The following is a 19,973-nucleotide window of genomic DNA, read 5'->3' on the forward strand; positions in this document are numbered from 1 at the left end:
TGTACCACATACTGATAACAAAATTGTAATAGAATCTTAGGATGTAGAGACCATCTTGCGAGACTCTCATTTTACAAATAAGGAAATTGAGGCCCAAAGAATTAATTAGAATTTGTTAAGTGCCTGGGGTATTCAGGGAGGTCTGGTGCTTCTGATGGGAGGGTTGCTCATCCAGCTTTCCTTCCCTTCCCCTTCTTCCCCTTCCCCTTTCCTTTTCCCTCCCCTTCTCTCCATTCCCCTTTCCCCTTCCTTTCCTTTCCCTCCCTTTCCTTTCTCCCTTGTCCCCTTCCCCTTCCCCATTCCCCTTCCCCTACCCCCTTTCCCCTTTCTCCCTTGCCCCTTTCCCCCTTTCTACTCTTCTCTCCTTTCCTCTTTCCTTTCCTTACCATTTTCTGTCTCCTTTGCTTTTCTTTCCCTGTTCTAATATGTATAGGTTGCTTAAATCACAAATTCAATATGTAAGTTTCAGAGCTGCTTTGCTTATTTATGATTTTGTCTGGCTTCCTCTTCTTTATGCATTTTTTAATGAAAAGAAATTTTTCAGTGACTCTCTTTCCTTTCTTTTACTTTCTTGCTACCCTATCCCATCTTCCTCTTATTCGGACTTCCAGTGCAAAGATCAAACAAATTAGACCCTGGGACCCAATGCTCATAGTCAAGCAAAACCTAGTTCTGTATCATTATGCATCTTTCTCTTCATCTGGGGTCCATCACTTTTCTGCCAGGAGGTGAGTGGCATATATTGTCACCAGTCTTTACAGCGGATAAATTATTTACTTTAGAATCAGAAAAACCTAAGTTGGAATCCTGGTTCAGTTATTTACTATGTATGGGACCCTGGGCCAATTGCATAACCTCCCCCAGCCTCAGTTTCCTCATCTGTTAAATGAAAACAATAAAAGCCCCTACCCTCACAGGGTTCTTCTAAAAATCAAATGAAATAATATGTATAAAGTGCTTCACAATTTCAATCATTTACATATGAAAGTTATTATTAGTCATAGTATTATGGTTGGTTATTTCATTCATCTGAGTTCTTAAGTTTTCCAAAGTTGATTCTCTTTAGAATGCATTATCGTATAAAATGTTCTCCTAATTCTATTCATTTTACCCTGCATCAGTTCATACAAGTTTTCCCAGATTACTCTGAAATTCATTGCATTTATCATTTTTAGGGAATAATATTCCATTCAATTCATATCTTAATTTGTAGAGTCATTTCCTAGCTAATGAACACCTACTTTGCATTCATTTCTTTGCTACAAGTGCCTCTATAAATATTTTTGTATATATGAATCTTACTCTTTTGTCTTTGACCTCTTTGAGGCATAATTAATGTCCCATTGACCAAAAAATCCATAGGAACTGTGATTTGCCTGAATTTTTCTGTTTAGTCTGTAGTGGTCTAAGTACCTTCCTAGTTCTCATAATTCTTTTACATGAGTTCTTTGGGGGTCTTGAAGGAAAGTGAATAGAACTAAGGAGCTCCTTTAATACCTTGCCCAATTTTCTGACACAATTGGTCTTAGTCCTGTAGGTAGATTGGCCATCTTGATGTCAGACACTAATCTTTCCAAATATTTCCAATGATAATGACCCATCAGCATCAGAATGTTTTGCTGGGCTTGGTGTAAGGTCCATCAGAAATTAGGACAACAAATCTCTGGTTTCAATACTCAGAAAAGACTGAAGCGAATCAATTACAATTAAAAAGCTTAACGATGCAAACTCTAAAAGGGCTCCAGAGAGAAATGCACAATCTTAGTATTTGTTTATGGATTGGGGTAAACAGCTTTTCCATTTAATGTCTTTAATGAGAATTCTTGAAATGGAATTAATGATGCTAAATTAAAAATGGATGAAAGGAGATATTTTTAAGCAACATATAATTAACCTGTAGAATTGATAAATATAGTATACATAATCCAGAAAATGCAAGGGGCTATAAGTTGGCTGGAGCAGAAAATTGGGGAATCTGTTCCTTTTCAGCATCCCCACTTAATAGCCACGTGATGTCTGATGAGCTGGTTATGCTTCTCCTGAATCCCAGAAACTCAGCACTGGAGGAGGCCTAAGAGCAATGGTTCTCAGCCTTTATTTTTGCACACAGCACAGTATTCTTTGCCATAACTTATCATAGCACCCTAACTGTTTCAGTTGCCAATGTTTTGGAAGAGTCAGGAGACTACTGCATGCACCATTTCCCTTCAGTAACAGCAGAAACTTTAAAAACTCTTTGGGAGTTCAAGGTCTAATGTGTTTTGAGGTTAATGTGCACGTATAATAGGCAAGTCTTGTTGATTTTGCAATTACTATACTTAGCTTTCTCTGTATGCTGGGTAAGGGAAATTTATATTAAATGAAATTATTGATATTTTTTGCAGTAACATGATATACATTTAGAGGTGGAAGCGGCCCTAGAGGTCATTTGATGCAACCCTCTGATTTTACAGAAGAGAGACCAGAGGCATAGAGAAGACAAATTATTTTCCCAAAGTCACATAGAAGATTTTAAAATTAAAACTGCAAGGGACCTTTCATTTTACAGCAGCCCATCTCATTTTACAGATCAAGAAAATGAAAGGCAGAGCAGTGAAGCTATTTGGCCAAGAACACACAGTGCCAGAGGAAAATTGAATACAGGCCTTCAGACTCCAAATCCAATGCTGCCTCATATGGAATTTGTGCGCCACCCAGCAAAACCTGGGGAACATCTTTTGAGAACCAATATCTTCAAGATCCCTGAGACCAACTACTTCACATGAAACAGGATATCTTCCACAACATCCTGGACGGCCTCCACTGAAGGGTCTCACTCCCTGAAGATCCAACTGTTCTATTTTTGAATAAGCCCAATTACTAGAAAATTCATGCACAAGTAAAACCTAAATTTGACTCTTTGCAGCTTTTCCCTCTCCCCCCTCCACTTTTCTCCTGGTTCCAACTTCTGGCCTAGCACAAGGAGATGCTTTTCCCTCTCTCAAATGACTTTTCAGATATTTGGAGATAGTAATCATCCTCCATCCTTAGGTTCTCAAATATTTCCTTTTTTAGCTAAGCATCACTAGGTTCTTCAGCTCATCCCCTTATGGAATGCTCAGTCCTCTGGAAGTTGATGGTCATATGTGGTCTGGCAAAGACCATGACCTTTCTTCTCAGAAGCATATTTTGAATGCAAAAAAGTAAAATATGTAAGATTACAGAAGAAACTAATTATATGGAAATAAAGATGAAGAGTGTTTCCCATCCAGGTTCATGGACCCTCTGAAATGTATCCATGAAGTCTTTGAGGTTCTATAGAACCTAGATTAAGAACGATTAAATCGAATTCATCTATGACCTTATTAACATGTCTGACCAGGGCAGAGAATAGTGGTACTAACACTTCCCTAATTCTGGAAAATGTTTATACAAAAAAGTACCTAAGATTTCATTAACCTTGTCTTATTAGCTTGTAGCCCACTAGAATCTCTGAGTGTCAAGTTTTACTTCTCCTGTCTGACGGATAATTGGACTTTGGATCTAGATTTGACATTTATCCCAATTAAATTGAATCCTATTAGCTTTCATTCATTCAATAAATAAGTGTTAAGTACTAGGCATTGGTGCTATGTGATAGAGATTCAGAGAAGAAAATAAAGAGGACCTAATTCTCAAGGAATTTCTATCATATTGGACATTGAGACCCTTTTTGATTTTATTAATTCAATTTATTAACTGTCCCTCTCCATTTTCTGCCAGAAAATATTGAGAGAGTGTTGTAAAGATTCCTTGCTCTCTACTTCATGATTTCAACATACCCATGAATATATAGGATGATGTCACCTCTCTGTTCTACAAAGATATGTGGGTTATAAGTCGACTTTATTGGGATATGTAGTTCTTCTTTTATTTAAAGAATAGTATAATTTTATACTTAACCTAAAAAGATAAGGCTTGCTAACGACTTGCTCTTTATTTTTTTTACATCAAACTATACATTAAAATAGTTTTTCTTCTGTGTACTAATAGTTGAAAACATTGAGTATTCTTGTGCAGAATTGTTATAATCTCTGTTTTATTGGGTTTCTATGGTACCTAGATTTGAACACAGTGGAGGATGAATTAAAGCCTCTGTACACCGCGCTCAGTGAGGAGAAAAATCCTAGGGGGAAAAATATCTGTCTTAGTGTGGGACAATTGATATTTTGTTTTGCTATTCTGTTAATAATAATTAATAATAATAATAATAATAATTTTATAATGCTTTAAGATTTGTAAAGTGCTTAAAAATATTATCTTACTTTATTCTCATAGCAACCCTAAGAGACAGGATTAGCCCCCATTTTAGAGATGAGGAAGCTAAGAATGAGAAACATTAAGTGACTTACCCAGGGTCACACAGATAGTAAGTGTCAGAGGCTGGATTCAAAGTCAAATCTTTCTGATTGCAATTTCAGTAGTCTTTTGCTATCTAGATAGGTCTCTCCTGAGTTACAATCCTGAATCTCCACCTGCGAATAGGACATTTTGTACTGGTTAACCTGTAGGCATCTCAAACCCAACATTGCCAAATAAAACTCATTATCTCCCTCCCACCCCCAGTCCTCTTCCAAACTTCTTTATTTCTGTCAAGAACATGACTCACCTCCCTGTTATCCAGGTTCACCACTTCATTGTTATCCTGGACTCACTCCCTAATACTACCCTCCCCATTCTATGTCCTGTTTTCAAATTTTGTCATTCTACCTTGTCAACTTCTTTCAAATATGCCTATTCCTGACAATGCCACCATCCTCTAGGTCAGGCCCTCACCTCATGCCTGAACAATTGTTGTAGCTTCCTAATTGGTGTCTCTGCCTCAAGTCTTTCTCGACTCCAATCCATCCTCCACATAGCTACCAAAGTAATTTTTCTAAAGTTTGACACTTACCCTCCCCACTCAATAAATTCAATCTTTGTGATCCAATATAAAAATCTCTTTTTTTTGACATCTAAACCTTCCCAACCTGGCCCCTTCCTAGGTTTCCAATCTTCTTATACCTTCCTCTTTCTTTCATTCAGGTATTTCATACCACCCAGCATGACGTGTCCTGATCAAAGGCCTTGTGCTTTATGAGGGAAGCAGAATTTCAGGAGTCCAAAAAATGTCAGATTTGTAAATTGAGAGAAACTTTTACTCCAAATGTTCCTACGGATTATTTGTGCCCAGCCTGTAGTAGAGCCTTCTGAGCTCATATTGGTCTGATTAGACATGGCAGGGAGGCCTTGGGAGGAATGAATTTGGAAACAGCAACAGCAATGATCACTTACCTCTGAAGACTTATGCATATCATGACTTCCTCATCAGAAGTACCTAAATGCAATAAAACTTCCGGATGCACCTTTGTAGCAAACATTGGGAGCTATTAGACTAAGTGATCCTAAGGAGAAGAGACAAAAAGAAAGTGGGAGTGACAAAGGCAATGTGTGGTGCAGATTGCTGGACTAATCACACTCATCCTCTCTAAGCTAAATATTCACATTAAACCAAAGTGGCATCCTCAAGGTAAAATGAATGCTAGAATTAATGTCAAGAGATTAGAGTGTCTCTCTGAATGGGAACAGTTTGTTGCTAACGTGGAGGGAAAACAGCCAACACACAGTTGGCAACAGTGGAGCAGAAAATGAGTGGGCAGTTTTCAGAGATTTGGTGTACAACACTGCATTTGCTCATCTGGGCCAGAACACTTGAAAACATCAAGACTGGTTTGATCAAAATGATGGGGAAATACAGAATCTGCTAAATGAAAAAATGAGAACTCCACAGGGTTTACCAGCAGGATAGTTCATCCATTTCTAAGAAGGCAGCATTTCATTTCATCAAAAGTAAAGTACAAAGTTTAGAGAGATGCAGGACTCTCAACTCAGTAAGAAGGCAGATGAAATTCTCAACTACTCATGGCTGATAGATCCACATTGATAAATGATAAGGACATGATCCTAGATAGATGGGTTGAACACCTCCATAGTGTTCTTAACAGATCATCAACAATCAAGCCAGAAGCCATTGACCATTTACCTTAAGTTGAACTCAATCAACCCCTAGCTGAAGTTCCAATTGAAGAGATTTTGAAAGCCATTAGGCTCCTTGCAAGTGGCAAAGAACCTCGTGTTGATTCTATTCCAACTGAGAGCAAAAAGTGACTTAAATTTTCCAGGTTACATGGCATGAAGAAGTTATCCTTTAAGAATTCAAGGATGCCTTCATTGTCCATCTCTATAATGGTAAAGGGAATAGATTGTTCTGTGACAATCATAGGGGTATTTCTCTTTTAGTAATTGCTGGTGAGTTTCTTGCCAGGGTCTTTTCAATAGGCTGATCTTTCACTTGGAAGTTGGTTACCTTCCTGAGAGTCAGTGTGGCTTCAGAAAAGGTAGAAGAACAGTTGATATGGGTTTTGCTGCTCAACAACTTCAGAAAAAATGCAAGGAGCAGAATAGATATCTGTATGCAACATTTGTAGATCTGACCAAAGACTTTGATACCATCAGTCATGTGGGTTTATAGAAAATTATGTCAAAATTTCATTTCCCAGAGAAGTTCATCAGCATTGTTCATTAGTTTCTGGATAGTTGACAATGCTCTTAAGGTTTCCCAGTCACCAATGGAGAAAAACAAGGATGTGTCCTTGTTCCCATACTGTTAGCTATACTTTTCAGCCATGTTATTAAATGCCTTCACCAAAGATGAACATGGTCTCAAGGTCAGCTACCACACTGATGGCAAATTCTTTAACTTGAAAGGCTACAAGCCAAGACCAAAGTGGAGGGAGTGTTGGTTCATGATCTTCAGTTTGCAGATGATTGTACACTCAATGCAGCCTCTGAAGCTGAGATGCAACCAAGTATGGATCGGATTCTCTGTTGCTTGTGCTAATTTTGGTCCAACAACTAACACCAAGAAAACACAGGTGCTCCATCAGCCAGCCCCACACTATCCATATGTGGAACCATCTATTACAGCAAATGGAGATGTTTTGAATACTGTGGACAAGTTTACTTACCTTGGCAGTGTACTTTCCAAGGAGCTACACATTGTCAATGAGGTTGACACTCATATCACCAGAGGTGCCTCAGTATTTGGGAGATTTGAAAGAAAGTATGGGAGAGAAGAAGTGTTAGATTGACTCCCAAACTGAAGATCTAAAGAGTCATTGTACTGATCTCAATGCTGTATGCTTGTGAAACCTGGATAGTCTACCTGCGCCATTTCAGGAAACTGAATCACTTCCATTTAAATTGTCTTAGGAAGATTCTGAAGATCTCCTGGCCAGAGAAGATACCAGACACTGAGGTCTTTTCTCAAGCTGAACTGCCTGGAATTCCAAAATTACTACAGAGAATGCAAATACAATGGGCTGGACAAGTTGGTAGAATGCCAGATGAACGCTTGCCCAAAACACTATTTTATAAAGAGCTCACACAGGGCAAGTGCTCACAAGGGGGTCAGAAGAAGTGATACTAAGACACCCTGAAGGTCTCATTCAAGAACTTTAGAATTGACTGTACAGCATGGGAGACACTGGCACAGCACCACCCATCATAGCATGCCCTCATCACAGAGAGGGGGGTGTACTCCATGAGGAAGGCAGAATTGAAACAACTCAAAGGAACCATGACATCTGTAAGTTTAGAGTAAACACCCCAGGTGTTCACTTGGACTATTTGTGCCCAACTTGTGGCAGAGCAAGCTCATATTGGTCTGATCAGCCACATTTGGACATTGTAATTTGTCTCAAATGTAGTGATTTTGGTCTTCTTCAATGATGAAGGGCAAGAACCAACTAACCAAGATCTGATCAGCCACAGTCAGACAGAGGTTAACTTATCTCTAACATAATGATGTCATTATTTTTACTATATAAATATTTTTTTTTGTTTTTCCAACTAAATACAATGGTAGTTATTACTAATCTTTTTTTGCAAGGTTTTGAGTTTTATACTTTTTCTCCCTCCCTCCCATCCTACCCCCCTTTCCCCTGACAGAAAGTAGTCTGATGAGGCTTTACATTTGTAACTATGCTAACCATAGATCGAAATTGAATGTGATATGAGAGAAGAATCAGATCCAAAAGGAAGAAAAAAAATTAGAGATAAAAAAAATTACATAATACATAAGACAACTTTTAAAAATTAAAAATAGTTAGCTTTGGTCTTCATTTAAACTCCATAGTTCCTTCTCTGGATACAGATGGCATTCTCCAAGTGATGTTGTTTTAGTCTTCTAAATAATGATAGGTCAGGAACCAACTAACCCCCCTCACAAGGAGCACAAAATAAAGAAGGATCAAATAGGATTATAGAAGCAATAAGTCAAAAAAACAAAATTACAGCCCCCTATATATAATTTAGTCAAAACAACTACTCACCCTCATCCTCTATATCTAAAAAAGTGTCATTGATTCTATATCCCTTGTATCCATTCCCTTTCTTCTACTTACAAAGCCACCGCCTTACTCCAGGACAAGCATAACCTCTTTCTTTGACTGTGGCAGCAGTCCCTATTCCACCTTTCCTCAATTCAGTTCATCTTTCACTTGGCTACCACTGTTTTTTCCCCTAAAATATAGATCTGACCATGTTACCCCCTCTTCCCATTAAATAAGCTGTAGGAGCTCCCTGCTACCTCTAAATTCAAATACAAACTCTTTTGGTTGCCATGAAAAACCCTTTAAAATATGCTCCCAACATCCCTTTCCAGACTTGTCACACATGCCGCCCTTCATGCATAATATAATCAAGTCAAACTGTCCTTGGTCCTTGCTTTGGTTGTTGTTCAGTCATTCTGACTCTTCTTGACCCTATTTAGCTTATTTTTTGGTTTGCCATTTTTCTTCTCCAGTTCATTCTACACATGAGGAAACTGAGACAACCAGGGTGAAGTGACATGTCCAGGATCACAAAGCTAGTCAGTGTCTGAAGTCAGATTGGAACTCAGATGAATCTGACTCCAGGCCTAGCACCCTATGCACTCTGGTGCCACTTAGTTACTCCTAGGTCCCTTGTTGTTCCTCTCATCCAAGGTTTCATCTTCTAAAACCATGCCTTTGCAGAACTAGTAGGGATTCTTTCCTTATTACATGGACTTCTTAGAAACTTCTTTTTAAGGCTCAGCTCAAGTGCCACATGTAACCTTTGCTGCTATTCCAGCTGCCAGTGCTGTGCCCCCAGGACCCCCACCCCCTAATCCCCCATTTGCCACCTTTTTTTCTTCTTAGATGATTTGGATTCACATATGTGCATTGTTTTCCTTGATCCTTGAGGGCAGATACTTTTTGTATATTTGTCCTTGTATTTAACATCTAACACAGGTCTCTGGCACATTGTAGGGACTTAAAATGCTTGTTGGTTGTCTAATTGATGGTTACATGTAATTTTAATACCAAAAAATTCTGTTCTCACTTGTGTGAAAGGAGTTATTTTGGGATGTTGAGTTATATTGCTAGAGTGAAGGCAATTACTCCCCTGCATGCTAACATTCAAGGGGGTGTGATTCTCCAACCTCGCTGAGAGTTCAGAAATACCTTATCCTGTCTCTGCAGAAGGAACAACAAAAAATATCACTTGTTTTAGAATCTTCATCCTCAAGACTTTTGAGAAGTCCCATGCATTGGTGAAATCTCTGGAGTTAAAAGGATTGGATTTGAATCCTGGCTTGGTCACTTCCTAGATGTGTGACCTTGAACAACTCCTTTCTCCTGCATGGGTCTCAGTTTCCCCCTCTGTAAAATGAGGAGGTTGAACTATAGGTTTCCTGAGGCCCCTTCTAGCTCCCAGTCTATGATTCTATATATCCCTTGTGTAGTCCCTTCCCCAGGTCTGTTTCCTCCTCTGTAAAATGAAGGTTAGATTTGATAGCCTTCTAAGTCTCTTCCAGCTCTAGATCTATATTTGCTATGAAAGAATTCCCTTGTCATTGCAACAACTGGGAGACCTTGGCAATGATGAGATTACATGGGACTCTGGGCAGAGACTATGTATGGAGGAATATAGACAAGCATAACCCCAGTGGAATGTCTCATATAGGTAAGGTAGGAAATTGCAATCAAGTTGGGCCTGGGGGTGATTTATTGGGTGCCAAAGTAGCCTACAGATATCAGGACCACAGGAAGTCATGAGTGGGCAAGCATTTCTCAACAGCAGGTCTGCCTCCACTAGCAAATATGGCTTCAGTATCTGGGAAATTTGGAGGTAGTTATCTTATCTTACTATAGACTCATATTCATATCAAAACTCTGTGGTTCTTCCAAACATAGGAGAGGAATGTCAGGATCAGAAGACTGGGAGACATCCAATTCATAGGTGCTAATCTCATCTTTGTAATAAGAATGTATTCAGTGGCATGAACTGAGTCATTCTCTGGGCTTCAGAGGGACCTTGGTTTTCCGTCATAATGACTGGCCTATTCTATGCCCCTATATGCTGAAGTTCTACCCATCTTGAAATGAAATATGAACTGGGTAAGTCAGGGCTGGGTGAAAATGTACATATAAGACTTGTAAAAGGTAAGTGATTGGTAATCTCAGAGTGAAGGAAAGGCGCCTCTTAAAGAAGGTGATATTTGAGCCAAGTCTTGAAGAAACCTGGAGAAGCCAAGGGGCAAAGGTAAAGAAAGAGAGTAATTCACCCATGGGACAGATGGCAAAAAGGTATTTGAGTCAGGAGATGGAGTGTCTTAGAGAAGAAGAACAAGAAAGTTAGTTACATTGAATTACAGAATATGTAAGGGTCAGGATGGTGGAAGAAGTGTTGTAGAGGGTTCCAGATACAAAGTAAGGGATTTTATATTTGATGCTGTTGTTGTTGAGTTGTTTTCGTCTTGTCCAACTCTTCTTTGTCCTAGTTGTGGTTTTCTTAGCAAAGATACTGGCTTTCCATTTCCTTCTCCAGGTTTTGCAGATGAGGAAACTGAGGCAAGCAGAGTTAAGTGACTTACCTCACATAGGTTCATATAGCCAATAAATGTCTGAGGCCAGATTTGAACTCATGAAAATGAGTCTTTCTGATTCTAAAACCAGTGCTCTATTCACGGTAGTGCCACCAACTGATAGTAGATATAAAAGGAAATCACTAGAGAGGAGGGAAGAAGGGAAGAAGGGAGGGAGAGGGAGAGAGAGAGAGAGACAGACAGAGACAGACATGCAGTCAGATCTGTACTTTAGAAAATTACTTTGATAGCTGAAAGGAGGTTACACTGGAGTGAGGAGAAATTTCATGCAGGGAAACTAAACAGAGAGCTATTGCAGTGTCTAAGAGTGGGGTGATTGGGTCCTACCTAATGGCTGTGGGTGTAGAGAGAATGGGCAGACAGGAAAGATGTTGTGAAGTTATAAATGACAAGATTTGACAACAGATTGGATATGGAGTGGGGTGATGAGAAAGGAATCAAGGATGACACAGGTTGGGAGTCCAGATGTTGGGAAGATGATGAGAACCTTGAATTTAAGAGGAAAGTTTGGAAGAGAAAACCTTTAGGACTATCAGTTTGATAGTTATGTAGATGATGGATTGGAAAAGTATGAGACTGGAGACAAGAAGACAATTAAGCAACTATTTCCAAAGTCCAGGCAAGAGGAATGACTAGCCCCTGAACTAGAGTGATGATGATGATGGGAATAAAGCAAGGGGATGAATACAAGAGACCTTAAGGGGATAGAAGTGAATGGGGCTGACACCTAATTTAACCCTGGAGATGCAGGTGGGGTGGGGTAGAGATTGAGTTAGTGAGCAGTAGATCATGAATCAGACATTGTGACCCTAAATGATTGGAAGGATCTTTGTGGCAGAAATGAAGATTTCAGAAGGAGGTGTGTGATTTAAGGAAAAGATAGTGAGTTCTTCTCTGGATCACATGAGATTGAAATGCTATGGGATGCTCATGTTGAACAGGAAATTGGAGACTAAGACTGGATGGATTGATTGGGGTATCATCTGCATAAAGATGATCATTGAACCCATGGGAGCTGATTGAGATCATAGAGAGTACATCAAGTAAGGAGAGAAGCCTCTTGACAGAGTCCTGGGCTTCACCCAAACTTTAGAGGAAAGGCATGAATGATGACTGTGCAAAGAAGAACAAAAAAGGTCCCAGTTGACATGACTTCCTCCAGCAGCACAGAAACAGGGCAGGAGAAACTGGGGATCATCTAGTGGTGAAGTTGCAAAAAAAGATAAGCTATGAGAGGCTTATGGGAGGGGACAAAGGTTCAAGGAGAAGATAACATTACACAGGGTAACTGAAGTCTTCAGATTTTGAAGGAGAAATGTTGAGTCAGATTAGGAGTGATGATCTGAGAAAGCAGGTCAGTGCTCATTAACTGAAGATTAAGGGCTGAGGTTAGAGAAGGAAAAACATTTCCTTTTTTGTCCTGACACTGATTTCATTTGGGTAAGGGTCTCCCAGAATGGACACTCCCTTCACAGATAGATTTGTAGCTCACCTGTAACTTAGATTCCTAGAGTGTTACCTGGGAGACCCTGAGACTTTAATTGACTTACCTAGCTTCAGATAGCCAGTTTGTTTCAGAGATCAGAGCTGAACTCAGGTCTTACTAATTCTAAGACTAGGCGTTTATCTACTATACCTCTCTAATATAAATATTTTCAACTCCTTTTTAACAGATGAGGGCAGTGAGTTTTAAGGAGGGGCAGATGGCATTCCCAAGGACACCAATGGCTGGTAAGTGATAGAGCTATGATTTTAAGTTCGGTCCCTTTTTTTGCAACATCCTAGCTACCTTCCTAAGATTCCTTTGATATGACATCTTCTAATGACATGTATATGATATGAACAAAATATCATTTTTTCTAGTGGTCTTTGGTGATAACACAGAAACGTCTTATGGAAAAATTGTTTTGATATTATACCTGAGCTATTGATCTGTATCTCAGAAGAATCTCTGAGGTATAAGGGATCTTAGGAGCCATCTAGTCCAGTCAGTACCTGTATGAACCAGGTCAAGTTACAAGCATTTATTATGTGCTTACTAGTTTTCAGGCACTGTGCTAAGCCCTGGGGATACAAAGAAAGACAAAAGACATTCTATGCTTTTAAGGAACTCACAGTCTAATGGGAGTGACAATATCCAAACAACTATGTAAAAACTAAATCTATATGGAAGAAGAAAGAAAAGAACAATTTCTGTTGGAACCAGACTTAACAGGTAGTCATCAAGCCTGTGTAACCTCCAATGGAAGGAGCCCAGTGTCTCTTACGATTGCCCATTTCCTTTTGAAATAGTTCCAATTATTAGGATATTTTACAAGTCTTCTTTCAGATGTCTCTCGTTTGTCCTGGTTCTAACTTCTGATTTTAAACTGAACAAGACAGTGTTGCCTGAGGGAAAAAGCAATGACCATGTAATCAGAAGACATAGATTCAGTTCTTATCTCTGACATTTACTCTCTGAGTGACCTTAGGCAAGTGTCTTCACTTTTCCTGTGTCTTAATTTCTCCCTTTGTAAAATGAGGGGATTGTACTCAGTGGTCTCTGAGGTCCCTTCCATCTCTGGATCTGTGATCCCAAGACTTCACTTCAACCATCCCTGAATCCTTGGTTTTCTCCAGCATGGCTCCTCCCTTTGTTTTTTACAAATCCCAATTTCTACATATGGCTTTTTGAATTGCTTTGGCAAAAGGGGGAAAAAAAGAATTGGTCACAGCAACTCACTTTGTGCTTCAGAAATAAATCAATAAATCAATCTTTCTCTAAGAATGGGCTATTTCCTCGGTTGGTTTGTTTTTTAATCATTTTCCAGTTGCATCTCCAGTTTCTTCCCTTGCCTGTTAATAGTTGTCCTTGTGCTTTGTGAGAAGCATTTTAATAAACAATGAGCGGCAGAGTCAAGCCAACCTTTTGGAGGGTTGAGGGGCAAGCCTTGGAGAAAACAATAATGTCACAAAGATTTATATTCACAATAACCCAGTCCATGATCCCATGAAGCTTGCTGCCTTGGATCTCTCTTAAAGAACGCTTTAAGTGACAATCTGTGCAAATGCCCAAGCAGCTCAAACCCCCAGAATGGGAATTCTTTCTCTTCTGCCTCCCAGCAAGAAAAGACCCAGGAACAGCTAAGATGGTTTCTGAGCATATGTGACAGATCCTCTACCAGGTACAAACAGACTGGGAGTTCTCAGGCCCCAAGTGGCCCCAAGTACCCATAATTCCTGCCTTGGAGTGATCCTTTGTGATGTATTCTGTGCTTAGCCCTCCTTTAATAGCTATTTTCTGGGGGGCAGTGAACAGTGTTGGACAGGCGCCATTAATGAGGCCGCGGTAACAGATTGGAGTCTCAGTGTGGGCTACTGCCCACTACTGCTAGCGAGATAATTAGTACTATCTGAGAAAGGAATATCAGGGAAACTGAGACATCTGGAGTAGTGTGGAAAGAGAATTGAACTTGGAATCTAAATCGTGGCATCTATGAACAGGAAGACAATTTGGAGGTCATTGAGTCCAAGCTGTACTTGAGGACAAGAATACTTTCTACAGTACCACTCAACGTTAAGAAACCTATTGTATATACCAGACACTGTTCAGACATTTCCAGCTAGGCTATGGAAATACAAAGACAAAAATTAAATATTACTTTTTAGATACAGATAATAATGACAACACCAACAACAGCTAGCCATTATATATCCTTTTTTACACAAGAACCCTGAGAGGTAGGTGCTATTAATATTGGAGTTTGCAGAGGAAGAAACCAAAGCTGAAAAGTTCAGTGATATCCCGAGGATCACATAGTTGGTAAGTATCGGTGGCCTTATTTGAATTCAGACCCTCCTGATTCCAACTCCAATACTACCACCCAAGTACCAATACAGTTAAATTAAAGAATAAGGAGTTATATCACCTTCACTAAAAACTCTACAGAGATGGAGAGTTCACTACCTCCTTGAGATACTACATCCCATTTTCACATAGTTTTATTATTAAGACAAAGCTAGAATCTGTCTTAAAACCTCTGCTTGGTTCTGCCCTCTGAGCTATGCAGAAAAATCTGATTATTCTTTTACATGGCAACTCTTTTTTTTTAAATTTAAGGCAATGGGGTTAAGTGACTTGCCCAAGGTCACACAGCTAGGCAATTATTAAGTGTCTGAGGCTGGGTTTGAACTCAGGTTCTCCTGACTCCAGGGCTGGTGTTCTATCCATTGTGCCACCTGGCTGCCCCCTACATGGCACTCTTCGGATTCTTGGAGACCCCCTAGCATATTATTTCAATGAAAAAGTCCTGGATCAGAGGACCCAGATTTAATTTTGTTCTCTACTAATTAGCATGTGACTTTGGAAAAGTTACCTGAATTTCTGGACCTCAGTTTCCTCATCTCTAAAATGGTAGTATTGAACATGATTGATATGGTCTTTTTTAGCTTTACATCTTTGCTCCTGTGACCCTCTCTTGAATTTTTGCTTCTCCATGTGACATCTCAAGTTCCTTCAACGAACCCTTATATGACCTTGATTTTCTGACTTGGGTTCCAAATATATATTATACTGCTTCTCTTTGGAACTCCAGAGTCACTGTTTTCTTTTGCTGGGCCTTGGTTTCCCAAACTTTAAAACATACCATAAAAGTCTTTCATACACTGCTATAAGTCCATGGAAACCATACAATGCTATAGAAATGTGAATTTCTTTGTTCATTGACTGTTGGCCACTACTGGTGGAGGGTTTTGAGAGGATGATGGTAAACCTCTTGGGGAAGTTTAAAAGAAAAACCTAAACTTTAGGGCGAAGAATTTATGCCTTACGGCTCATGACACCTGGTAGAAAGCTTTTATACCCAGTTACACTCTTGGACCAACCGATGAACATGCATTAATTGTCACTTATACAGGTGACCAGGTATTAGAATGTGTACCTGCCCCTATTGCTACAGATGTATTAGTAAGTACCTGAACTTGGGCTTGAACCCAAGGCCTCAGGCTTCACATCTTGGGTATATAGAATCATAAACGTATAATGTATCAGAACTGGCAAAGAACCATAAATCATGGAGTCAATGGGATACCATGGAAAGAGAACTGGACTTATTGTTAAAGGACTATGCATGATGTTGGGCAACTTCCTCCCCCAATCTGGGTGTCAATTTCCTCCTCCAAAAGAGGAAGCTGTTGGACCTATTCTCCAGGGTCCCATCCAGATGGGATGATCCTGTAAAAGTCTTGGGGCCAGGCAGCAACACCATACTTGTAAATGAAGAGAAGAACATTTTCTTAGTAAGCTATATTAATTGACAATATTCTAGCAAGTAAGTCTCCTAAGTATTGTTTGTGTGATTCCGTAATTCTCTACTGAAGAGGCAGAGCTCATACAATAAAGCCTGGGGGAAGGCCAGAAGGAAGCTATGAGAAGTCAGAATTATAGACTAGTTTTAAAGAAATGGCAGTTATTACTTTCAAATACATACACTTAATCAAAGTAACTGCCCACAGAATGTTTCCACTGGCTGAGATAGACCATCATTGAAATCCTACTGGTCCTTGTCAAGGTCTCGATGCCTACTGCCAACCCTGCTTTCTCTGGGGTGGGAAGTTGGAAGTTAGCTTAACTGGTACCTTTAACTAGACTGCTCTATGCTAGATAGTGTCACAGCTTCAGTTTTTCTTAGCCTATCATCTCTGGTTTGGGCTGTATCCGCTGGAGGAGACAAAGAAGGGTGAGGTCTGAAGAACACTGACTCTGGAGTCAAAGGTCTGGGTTCAAGTGTCATCTCTGACATGTACTAGCTGTATGACTTTGGGCAAGTTACTTAACTCCTCTGGGCTTCAGTTTCCTCATTTGTTAAATGAGGGGGGACTGCGACAGGGCCAAGATGGCAGAATAGTAGGAAGAGCACAAAGAGCTCCCCTTGTCAGAACTCCTCCAAATAGCACTAGAAAATTCATCAACTCAAATCCTGATGGGGAAGTCCCAACAAAAGTCAGTGGGTTATTTTTCCAGCCCAGATCATCATATGCAGGCTGAGAGATCTGTGGACCTGGGGAATGGAGAATGGTCAAGAGAACATACTCCAGCATAGGGAAAGAATATTTATCATGATAAGAGGAAGTCTAAGACCCTTACCTAGGCACTTGAAACCTCATGCAGGGTGTGAAAACAGGTGCTATCTAGCAGCTTTGTCACTCATTACCCAGTTCTGAATCACAGATCCAGGTCAGAATCACAGATTCAGGTCAGACTGAGGAGGGCACCCAAGGCGAGGAGAGTTGTTCTCAGGAAGGGAATCTTTGGAGGCCCTTAGTCTATAGCACGAGAGGAGCAGGTCCAGAAGCGAGTGACAACAGTGTGATTCAGACTCCAGGAGCAGAATCTCAGTTCCAACTTCTAGACCAGGCTGAAGCTAGCAGAAAAATAATCAGGGTGGGATTCTCAGAAGGAAAAGAAGCTTGTAGTTCTGTCACTCTGAGCCATAGACTGACTTCTATTGATTAGGCACACGGAAAAGAATAATTAGACCCATGAGAGAAATAAAAAAAGAGGAAATAAGCAATTTGGGAAAACTAGATAAAACAGCTGCAGTGCAATGGAGTCAGGCCTGGAGTCAGGAATACCTGAGTTCAAATCTGGTAGCCTCAGACACTAGCTGTGTGACCCTGCTTACCTCAGTCTCCTCATCTGTAAAATGAGCTGGAGAAGGAAATGGCAAATTACTCCCTTATCTTTGTTAAGAAAACTCCAAAAGGGGTAATGAAGAGCCAGATAGGACTGAAGTAACCGAACAAAAACACAACACATCTACTGAATCTGAGAGACTATATGATGTTCCCCACTATTGAGATGAAGAGATGTACATTTTCTCATTTTCTCTTTGGGATCAACCTTGATTGCTAAAATGCTGCAATACTCAGTGGTCCTTAATGTTATTTTGTAAATAGAGTGATGTAATTGGTATCAGGAGGTCCTGAGTTCCAAACCTACTTTCAGACATGTACTGACTAAATCACTGCTCTTTCTCAGTTTCCTCAGCTGTGAAATAGAGATGGGAATAGTATCTACCTCATAGGGCTATTGTGAGGCTGAAATGTGATGATGTGTTGAAAGAACATTTTAAAATGTTCGCCATTATTGTTATTATTGGTCTTTGCATTTGCGCTGTTGTAGTCATTGTGTAGGAAAGGCAACATATCATCATGGATAGAGCAGTCATGAAGCCACGAAGAGCTGGGTTCAATTCTGGTCTCTGATACATAATGACTGGGTGACCCTGACTGAGTCACTAGACCTCTTAGTGTTTCAGATAGTTCCCTAATTCTAGAACTTGTAAAGAACTTGGCTTGTATAGTTAGAGGATATTGATTCATCCAGGAGCTCCAGATATGAAAGAAATCAGAGATCCATCCCATCCCTATTTTTTGGCTATTATATTGTTTTTCTGGTGATCTTTACTTCATTTTGCATCAATTCATAAGAATTTTCCTAGGCTTTTCTGTTTTCTTCATATTCATTGTTTTCTTATGGTATAGAAATTAAATTCTATTAAATTCATGTAGCACAATTTTATTTAGCCATTCTCCAATTGTCTTCACTTGATTTTACTTTGCTCTCTTTCCCATCAACATGTATTATCCAATTTGATTTTAAAAAACAAAGCAATAGAAACCCTTTGCTCATTCTCTGACTCCCTCTACCTCTCTATTAGAAGTGCATGTACCACTTTCTTTAGCAGTTCTCCATTATCCTCACCTCTGACTCTAACAATGTAGAACTATTCCAGAGAAACCTTTTCTGCATGATATCTACTTTTCAAGGTCCAGTTCATACATCCTCTCTACCTCCATACACATTTTATTTTGCTTTCTTGAGAACCAGTCTTTTCGCCCACCTCTGTCCTCCTTTGGTACCTAGGTAATTATTGAGTGTCTGAGCCTAGACTTGAACCCGGATCCTCCTGACTCCAGGGAAAGTGTTCTATCCACTGCATCACTTAGCTGTCCCTCTTTACTATTTCTTACAGTCTCCAACATAGTTCATTGGGAAGAGTGCTGATTCTGGAGGCTGAAATTGTTTCGTATTTTAATATGGAGCATGAGATATTGATCTAAAACTGATCACTGCCACAGTGATTTCCAGTTTTCCCAGTAATTTGTGTTAAATAGCAAATCCTTACTCCATTCCTTGGGTTTGTCAAAACTTTACCACTCAGTTTACTCCTGGATTTTGAGTTTCTAAACTATTCCACTGATCACTTTTCTATTTTTTAACCAATATCAGAAAAATTTCAATAATTACTGTTCTGTAGTTTTGGACTTTTGATACTTCTAGGCCCACTTCTTTTCACTTTTCCCTCCATTATTTTGTTTAAGATTATAACTCTTTTCTGCAGATGAATTTTGTTGCAATTTAAACATAAAATCATTTAGGAAATATTTTAATTTTTATATATTAACATTGTCTAACCATGAGTAATTAATATTTCTCCAATTCTTTAGGGCTGACTTCTTTTCTGTTTTTTTGTTTTTTGGGGTTTTTTTTGTTTTTTGTTTGCAAGGCAATGGGGTTAAGCGACTTGCCCAAGGCCACACAGCCAGGTGTTAAGTGTCTGAGGTAGGATTTGAATTCAGGTCCTCCTGACTCCAGGGCCAGTGTTCTATCCATTGCATTACCTAGCCACCCCCGACTTTATTTCTGAAAAGAATATTTTGTATTTGTTTAAATATAACTGCTGTGATGGGTTGTTAGTTGTTTTAGACATTCCATAGCTATTTTGATTGGAGTTTCTTTTTCTCTTTCTGAATTCTATGAATAATATACATAACTCATTAGCATGAATTTATTTTATATCCTACTTTATATCCTAATTTCAGCTAATTACTAGGCTAGGTTATGGCGTGGATAGAGCACTGACCGTGGGGTCAAGAGGACCTGAGTTCAAATCCGACCTCAGACACTTAATAATTACCTAGCTGTGTGGCCTTGGGCAAGCCGCTTAACCCCATTGCCTTG

At 39.6% G+C, this 19,973-nt stretch overlaps 1 long non-coding RNA gene across 1 annotated transcript in view; it reads right to left on the reverse strand.

The window, feature by feature from the left end:
• Nucleotides 1-350: 350 nt before the first annotated feature.
• The window catches only part of LOC141499764 (uncharacterized), a 60,899-nt gene continuing 41,276 nt past the window's right edge, over nucleotides 351-19,973 (reverse strand). The window contains exons 4-6 of the long non-coding RNA XR_012471759.1: nucleotides 5,293-5,402; nucleotides 4,371-4,493; nucleotides 351-2,836 (exon numbers count right to left, since the gene is read on the reverse strand). This is a non-coding gene — a long non-coding RNA (uncharacterized LOC141499764). The remainder of the gene's footprint in view (nucleotides 2,837-4,370; nucleotides 4,494-5,292; nucleotides 5,403-19,973) is intronic.

The sequence above is a fragment of the Macrotis lagotis genome, chromosome X (genome assembly GCF_037893015.1).
Source record: "Macrotis lagotis isolate mMagLag1 chromosome X, bilby.v1.9.chrom.fasta, whole genome shotgun sequence".
Classification (NCBI taxonomy): Eukaryota; Metazoa; Chordata; class Mammalia; order Peramelemorphia; family Peramelidae; genus Macrotis; species Macrotis lagotis.